The sequence below is a fragment of the Bos mutus genome, chromosome X, assembly GCF_027580195.1.
Source record: "Bos mutus isolate GX-2022 chromosome X, NWIPB_WYAK_1.1, whole genome shotgun sequence".
NCBI lineage: Eukaryota > Metazoa > Chordata > Mammalia > Artiodactyla > Bovidae > Bos > Bos mutus.
Window position 1 is genome coordinate 21,671,032 of NC_091646.1, and position 9,443 is coordinate 21,680,474.

The following is a 9,443-nucleotide window of genomic DNA, read 5'->3' on the forward strand; positions in this document are numbered from 1 at the left end:
TCAAATGTGTCTGGAAGTAATGAGAGAGACAGATAGATGATGATGTCAAAAGGCATGCTAAGGCCATATAATGACAGGGAGGGGGTGATCCAGAATGCTATGGTAAAGTGTTTGGACTTAATTTCGGAAGCAGTGGAAAACCATGAATAGAATTTAGAACAGAGGGAAAGGGGTCTGGTTTACACTTCGCAGAGATGATTCTGGCTGCTATCTGAATGATGAGCTACAGGGGCAGAATAAAGATTGAGAGTAAAGACTGGTAGCCTAAAGTAGTAGGCTACCATAGTACTCTAAGAGAAATACAAGTGGATTGGGCTAAGAAGGTAAAGAGAAGTCTTTGGATACTGTATGTTCTTTTAGAATAGAGCAGGCAAAGTTTGATAGATTAGATATAGGGGTTATATGCCATGCCATGACCATGGTCATCTCAATAGCTCGTATTCATTTTTGCCTTCCTACTCAACTTCTGCCATTAAAATATAATCTTCTCTTGATTTCCAGTATTCTTATATTTCAATATGACATGCCTTAGTGTGAGTCTACTTGCATTGGTATTGTTAGTTACTCAACTGACCCTTTTAGTCTGGAAACTATTTCTTCAGTTCTGGGAATTTTACTTAAATGATTTATTTGATAATTTCCTCTCCTCCATTTTCACTGTTCTCTTTTAGGAAAACTTATTTTTCTTATTAAACCTATTCCAAACCTCCTGGTTTGATTTTCTAAATAAATGTTTTTTTTTATTTTCTATCTCGTTGTTTCTTTGGTCTAGTTTATGTGAGAATTTCTCAACTTCTACTGAGGTTTTTATTTCTGCTGTCATTTAAAATATCCAAGAACTCTTTTATTTAATGCCCATTAAAAAATAATATACTATTCCTGTTTGATGATTATAATATCTTCTTTTATATTTTTGATGATCTTAAAAGATTATTAAGTTCTCATCTTTCTGAAATGTTTCCTCTAAGTTCATTTTTCCCCTCATTTGTTTTCATCTCTTTCTTTCATATGTCTTGGGATCCTTGGATGTTTGGTTATATTTGAATGGGGGATGACAAGGATGATAAAAAGTTTTGTTATGGTGGGCACTACTATCGGATGATTTGGCTGGATCCTTTACTTTGGTGAACCCCTAATTATTTTCAGATAATTTCCTGTAAGTCTGGTCAAATTGTCTCAGAAAATAATCTTCTAATCTTCTACTTGGGGGATACAAGGTAAGTTTGGCTGTAAGTTTCTGGGAACCAAGTAGAAGAGAACTAGGGGTCTCAACATGCAGTATATAGCTAGACTTTCACCTAATCTTACACTCAGCCCTGAGACACATAGAACTCCTATTTAAATTCTCATAGAATAAATCTCTAGTCTTCTGTGAGAGGAAAGTATATAGGGGAGTTACCTGGCTGCGAAGAATAAGGAACAGGATTTGGAGGCCTAATTGCTTCGCGAATCACCTTTGCACTATTCCCACTTTTGCCCTCACTTACAGAAGTACTGGATGCTGACTTGACGCTGCTAGCTTCTGAGCCTTTTGGAAGTTCATTGGTATGAATTGTATTGTTCATTTTCTCACTGCTGGTTTAGGATTCAGGTTTCTTGGGTCTGCTAAGCAGTTGACATTTTCTCTTTAACTTTCCATTTCCTAAAATGCTGCTGTTTTCATCCTCTTTCCTGTTCTTTTTTTCTCATGGGCTTATGGCTCTAAAATAGCTCTTTTATGTCATTTGTAGATAAATATGAATGTCTGATCCACTGCATTTAACTGGGAACCCTTTTTCATCATAGCATTTAGCACGTTTATAGTAGCATTTTTGTCATATTATATATTTATTACTTGCTTATTATATGTCTCTATCTACAAGTGTGCATGTTTCACAAAAATTGAGATATTGTCTCATTCACTATGCATTTCTAGTGCCTAGGCCATAATACATGCTCAGTAAATATTTGTTGAATAAACTAATTTGGCACATTTTATTATTTGGAAAAAATTATATTTGTAGTCTTCACATCTGATAGTATTTGCAGGAAAAAGTAAAAATACTTATACAATAAATTTCTGTTGTTCAGTCACTAAGTCATGTGTGACTCTGTGACCCCATGGACTATAGCACACCAGGCTCCCCTGTCCTTCACTATCTCCCAGAGTTTGCTCAAATTCATGTCCACTGAGTTGATAATGCCATCCAACCATCTCATCCTCTGTCTCCCCGTTCTCCTCCTGCTCTTAATCTTTCCCAGCATCAGAGTCTTTTCCAATGAGTTGGCTCTTCCCATCAGGTGACCAAAGTATTGGAGCTTCAGCTTCAGCATCAGTCCTTCCATGAATATTCAGGGTTGATTTCCTTTAGGATTGACTGGTTTGATCTCCTTGCTGTATAAGGAACTCTCATATAGCAAATTAGTCAAATAAAAATGATATTATCAGTTACTCAAGGAAAAGAGGTATTTAACAATATGTGTAATAATGGTACATAAACTTTCCCTTTTTCCATACATATTCCAATTTTAATTTTAAAAGATCAACTGGCTGTGCATAATAAATTTATTTTAGAGAAGTAAGAAAAGCCAAATGGAGATCAGTTAGCAGATTTTTGCAGTATTCCAGGTAAGAAAAAATTGTCACCTAGTAAGGGACCCTTATGGCAGAAAGCGAAGAGGAACTAAAAAGCCTCTTGATGAAAGTGAAAGAGGAGAGTGAAAAAGCTGGCTTAAAGTTCAACATTCAGAAAACGAAGATCATCGTGTCTGGTCCCACCACTTCATGGGAAATAGATGGGGAAACAGTGGAAACAGTGTCAGACTTTATTTTTTTGGGCTCCAAAATCACTGCAGATGGTGACTGCAGCCATGAAATTAAAAGACGTTTACTCCTTGGAAGGAAAGTTATGACTAACCTAGATAGCATATTCAAAAGCAGAGACATTACTTTGCCAACAAAGGTCCATTTAGTCAAGGCTATGGTTTTTTCCAGTGGTCATGTATGGATGTGAGAGTTGGACTGTGAAGAAAGCTGAGCACCGAAGAATTGATGCTTTTCAACTGTGGTGTTGGAGAAGATTCTTGAGAGTCCCTTGGACTGCAAGAAGATCCAACCAGTCCATTCTGAAGGAGATCAGCCCTAGGATTTCTTTGGAAGGAATGATGCTAAAGCTGAAACTCCAGTACTTGGCCACCTCATGTGAAGAGTTGACTCACTGGAAAAGACTCTGATGCTGGGAGGGGTTGGGGGCAGGAGGAGAAGGGGACGACAGAGGCTGAGATGGCTGGATGGCATCACTGACTCGATGGACATGAGTCTTAGTGAACTCCGGGAGTTGGTGATGGACAGGGAGGCCTGGCGTGCTGCGATTCACGGGGTCGCAAAGAGTCAGACACGACTGAGAGACTGAACTGAACTGAACTGAAGGAATTAGAAATTGAACAGAAGGTGGAAGAATTTAGAAAATAGAGTTAGAAGAACTTGGTTACCTTTTTTTTTTTTCTAATTTTTATTTTTAAACTTTACATAATTGTATTAGTTTTGCCAAATATCAAAATGAATCCACCACAGGTATACATGTGTTCCCCATCCCGAACCCTCCTCCCTCCTCCCTCCCCATACCATCCCTCTGGGCCGTCCCAGTGCACCAGCCCCAAGCATCCAGCATCGTGCATCGAACCTGGACTGGTAACTCGTTTCCTACATGATATTTTACATGTTTCATTGCCATTCTCCCAAATCTTCCCACCCTCTCCCTCTCCCACAGAGTCCATAAGACTGTTCTATACATCAGTGTCTCTACCTTTGGATGAGGGAGAAGTAGATAAAAAATGAGGCATTAATGTGTTAAGTGTGAATCCTAGGTTTCTGGCTAGATGGACTGTGGCACCCTTCACTCAGATGGTCAGACTAACTGGAAGAGGACAAGAGTAGATATGGGGACGCAAGCATTGACATTAATTTGACCTGCTTCTTTTGCTGTCCAAGTGTTTTTCATTTGATTCTTTTGCCCCAAACTTAAAAAAAAAGTTTTAGTCTGAATTACTCAGATTTTATTTTCTTGGACTCCAAAATCACTGAAGATGGTGCCTGCAGCCATGAAATTAAATGACACTTGCTCCTCGGAAGAAAAGCTATGATAAACCTAAACAGCATGTTAAAAAGCAGAGACATTACTTTTCTGACAAAGGTCTGTCTAATCAAAGCTATGGCTTTTCTATTAGTCATGTATGGATGTAAGAGTTGGACTATAAAGAAAGGTGAGCGTCGAAGAATTGATGCTTTTGAACTGTGGTGTTGGAGAAGACCCTTGAGAGTCCCTTGGACTGCAAGGAGATCCAACCAGTCAGTCCTAAAGGAAATCAGTCCTGAATATTCATTGGATATATGCTCAAGCTGAAGCTTCAATACTTTGGCCACCTGATGTGAAGAACTGACTCATTTGAAAAGACCCTGATGCTGGGAAAGATTGAAGGGGACGACAGAGAATGAGATGGTTGGATGGCATCACCAGCTTGATGGACATGAGTTTGAGTAAGCTCTGGGAGATGGTGATGAACAGGGAAGCCTGGCGTGCTGCAGTCCATGGGGTCGCAGAGAGACGAGACTGAGCAAATGAACTGAACTGAAATGAACTGAACTCAGATTTCCAGTATTCTATTTTACTCTTTCTGCATGTGTGTGCTCAGTCTTGTCCAAGTCTTTGTGACCCCATGGACTGTAGCCTGCCAGGCTCCTCTGTCCATGGGATTCTCCAGGCAAGAATATTGGAGTGGGTTACCATTTCCTCCCCCAAGGGATTTTCCCAACCCAGGGACCTAACTCACATGTCTTGCGTCTCCTGTATTGGTAGGCGGATTCTTTATCACTATGCCACCTGGACTTAGATAAGGAATAAAGTGAATGAAAATCATTATTATTATTGTCTGACACCACTAACTATTAATAGCAATACAGTGTAGTCTAAAGGGTATCCGTTGAGTGCATAAAATCTACTGACCTGGGGATAAGATGATGTGGGTTCTACATTCAGTTCTGTCACTAACTCACTGTGTGATGTCAGACTAATCATCAGCTCAGTTCAGTCCCTCAGTCTTGTCTGACTCTTTGCGACCCCATGGACTGCAGTATGACAGGCCTCTCTGTCCGTCACTGACTCCTGGAGTTTATTCAAACTCACATCCATTGAGTTGATGATGCCATCCAAACATCTCATCCTCTGTTGTCCCCTTATCCTCCCGTGTTCAATCTTTCCCAGCATCAGGGTCTTTTAAAGTGAGTCAGTTCTTTGCATTAGGTTGCCAAAGTACTGGAGTTTCAGCTTCAGCATCAGTCCTTCAAATGAATATTCAGGACTTATTTCCTTTAGGACTGACTGGTTGGATCGTCTTGCTGTGCAAGCGACTCTAAAGAGTCTTCTCACCAGAGTTCAAAAGCATCAATTCTTCGGTGCTCAGCTTTTTCTTTATAGTCCAACTCTCACATACATACATGACTATTGGAAAAACCATAGCTTTGACTAGACGGACCTTTGTTAGCAAAGTAATGTCTCTGCTTTTTAATATGCTGTCTAGGTTGGTCATAACTTTTCTTCCAGGGAGCAAGAGTCTTTTAATTTCATGGCTGCAGTCACCATCTGCAGTGATTTTGGAGCCCCCAAAAATAAAGTCTGACACTGTTTCCACTGTTTCCCCATCTATTTGCCATAAAGTGATGGGACCAGATGACATGATCTTCGTTTTCTGAATGTTGAATTTTAAGCCAAGTTTTTCACTCTCCTCTTTCACTTTCATCAAGAGGCTCTTTAGTTCTTCACTTTTCTGCCATAAGGGTGCTGTCATCTGCATATGTGAAGTTATTGATATTTCTCCCGGCAATCTTGATTCCAGCTTGTGCTTCATCTAGTCCAGCATTTCTCACTATGTACTCTGCAAATAAGTTAAATAAGCAGGTGACAATATACAGCCTTAATGTACTCCTTTCCCAATTTGGAACTAATCATATAACTTTGGTTTCCCGATGTGTAAAATCAGGTTGCAAATATAGTAATTGCCCTTTTGCTAAGCTATTATTTGCCTGGGAAATTAGAGAAGATCCATGTTTATTTTGAGGGCTAGAAAGAGTATTTATGAATAATTAAGGTACAAATTATTATTTGGGCTTCCCTGGTGGCTTAGTGGTAAATAATTTTCCAGCCAATGCAGGAAACGCAGGAAACGCAGGTTTAGTCCCTAAGTTGGGAAGATCCCCTGCAGAAGGAAATGGCAACCCACTCTAGTATTCTTGCCTGGAAAGTCCCATGGAGAGAGGAGCCTTGTGTGCTACAGTCCATGGGATTGCAAAGAGTCGGGCATGAGTTAGCAACTAAACAACAGCAATGTACAAATATGTTCTGAAGAGAAAGCTGTGATATATTCACCTCCTGGCAGCTAATTATGGCCACTAGTTATTGAGAAGCTATCGTGGGCCATGTGCTTTACCTACGTTTTCATAGTTATTCATTGCTATAAGCATGTGCAGTTAGTGTTGCCTTTTTACCAACAAGAAATGTAAGGCTCAGAGACAGCAACTTGGCCAAAGTAACACTGCTAGTTAGTAGTATATCCTAGACAGATTCAGTTTGGTTGTACTAGAAAGCCAATATATTTTCAGTTTATTAGTAGTATCATTTGTGCGTAGCAAACTGCCTCTGAAACATGTCTGTGAACTTAAACTCATTGAATCTTATAAGTAGGAAAAAAAAAAACCCTGTAATCCCAAGCATCCTGTATCCTGCGTTGAACCTCCAATTAAAATAAATAAATTTAAATAAAAAAAAAAACCCTGTAATCCATCCAGTTCAATATCTTGGTTTACAGGTAAGAAAACTGAAGGCCAGAAAGGAGGAGTTATTAGCCAAAGATCAGACAGCTACTTAGTGGCAGAGCTGAGGCCAGAGCCCACCTCTTCAAACAATCTGCCCATTGCTCTTTCTCATTTGAGGCCTGAAGATAGGGCCTGATCCTAATCTGCCCAGGTGTGTCAGTGCGTACCGACACTGGCCTCCTAATCTCACAGGGGTGTTGGAACAATGAAGTGCAGGAAAAGATTTGAGTGGGGTTTGGATGAAAAAAATTAGTGGCATGAGGTTTTCTTAGCATTTGCAAAAACATAAGATATAATTAAGGAAAGAGAGCTTACTTACACAACAGCCTTTTTTTTAGGAGCCTTTCAATTGGCCTCAGTTTCTCTCCAGGGAGAATGATTCTGTTTTATATGATGTATATCGCTTGTGTTGAATACCACACAATTGGACCATGAGTGGCTATTTATATGGATAGAAGTCCAAAAAGCTAAAAGCCTCAGTCCTTCCAGAGGAAAGACTTGAAGGAGATGAGTAAAATGCTGAAACGTATCCTTGATAGAAATAGCAAGATGTTGTAGGTGAGTTTAGTGGCATTGTACATTTTGTTGAAATCCCTACATTTGGAGTAGAGAAGAGTGAACAATGGGGTGGGCTTTTTCAGAAAGAGCCACTGATTTGATCATATAGTAAAATTTGATCTATTTTAATATGTTTGCTTGAGGCCTAGAACTTGAAAAACTTCAGACAGAGAGATAAATTTTCCTTTGAGTAACTCCAAATTGCTTTTCACATTTTTATTTTATGTCCACAGAGGGAACACACAATAAATTTGGGTAAGAATGTAGTGGACAGGAATCAGAGCTGATGAATTCCAAGCTTACATAAACTAAGGTTTCCAATCCTGGGTGCTTTTCTTTCTCCCTGTTAGTAGACTTAGTAGAACAAGATAGATGTTCTGAGTCCTCCTAACTCCTGTCCCATTACTCAAGGATTTTGGAGACAAGGCAGTGCAATTGCTGTTTTGAAATAGAAGAGGATTTAGTAGGCTAGGCTGTGAGGGAGTTAGAGGAAGAACAGAGGAGGGAGCAGCGCATCGAGTACACGACTTGTGTTCATAGGAGATGTATAAATGCAAGAAGCACAGAATCTAGCTCCATGCAGTAACCACAGGCAACTACCACTCATTTTCCTGAAGACATGGCAGGAACTCAATGTTCACAGCCTTCTTGACCCTGAGAGTTTAATTACAGAGAAGGATCAGTTCAAATGTTTGTTGGTTTGTCTTAGCAGTCATATTTGTATAGTGGTATTGACTTTTGAAAGTGATGAAACTTGAGCACCTTTGCTGTGGATAGCCAGCACTTTGCATGCCTGTCTGACATTTTTCGATTACAGTCATGTTTTTACGTGGCTTGAGGTTATTTCACAGATATACTTCTTTTGGTTGTTTCTAGTGATTATATATCCATCCAGCTATTATATATTCATCCAGCCTATTAATATCAAATGGTGTTTTTAGCCATCCCTGAGTTATGGATCATTTGGAATCTTTCACGAAATGTCTTTTAACCATTCCCATCTTGCACCAAACCCCACTCACCTTTCAAGATCCATGTCCAATATTACCTCCTCCATACCTTTTTTTTCTCCAAGCCTACCCCACTTCACCCCCAAAGAATGACACTGGTTCTTTGCTGCTGTAGTTCTTTTTTTTTTTTTTAATATGGAATGCTTCACGAATTTGCATGTCATCCTTGCGCAGGGGCCATGCTAATCTTCTCTGTATCGTTCCAATTTTAGTATATGTGCTGCCGAAGCGAGCACTGCTGTAGTTCTTTGTCTTTATTTTACATACAATTGCCTTCCTTACTATGTTCTGGGATCCTTGAGGGCCAGGATTGGGTCTTACACATAACTGAATCCCCTAAATATATAGCATGGTGATTTATATATATACAGTAGATGAATATTTAAATAGCAATATAATGAATATTTCTGCATAAATTGCTTTTATTTATTTTGGATTATATCCTTGGAGGTGTATTCCTTTTTGTTTGTTTGTTTCCAATTTTTTTATTTAAATTTTTACAGTGTTGTGTTGGTGTCTACCATACAACAATGCAAATCAGCTGTTATTATGCATACATCCCCTTCCTCCCTAGCCTCCTCTCCCTTCCCCCATCCTATCCCTCCAGGTCATCACAGAGCACCAGACCGGGCAAGACAAAGAATAAATATTGCCATCAGCAATCTACAGAGTCACGTTTGCTGACAGTGGTCTTTATTACATATACATACGTACCAAGGTTTTTGGGAAACTTGTGTTTTAATTTGCATTATGCTGAGGTCACATGTTTTATCATGTCATTACACACTCAGTATGTTCCCTACTGTGCATGTTGTTCATTTTGTGACCACTTATCTGGTGAGCTTCATACATTGATCTCATATGTTTCATTATTTATATGTTCTGATGGGTGTGTTTTTAAAGTTCTGCTCAATTGCCTATTTTTCGCTTTTGATGGTTTCCTTTTTGATCTCCATTTTGTTATAGTACAATGTGTACAAGATTTTTAGTCATATTTTAAACACATCATCCTGGCTTTTATGTTACCC

General features: G+C 39.3%; 1 non-coding gene across 1 annotated transcript; it reads right to left on the reverse strand.

Moving 5' to 3' along the window:
* Positions 1–8,544: 8,544 nt before the first annotated feature.
* On the reverse strand, positions 8,545–8,651 carry LOC138986592 (U6 spliceosomal RNA). The gene has a single exon (XR_011463396.1). It is a non-coding gene; the product is annotated as a U6 spliceosomal RNA (small nuclear RNA).
* Between the last annotated feature and the right edge of the window lie 792 nt (positions 8,652–9,443).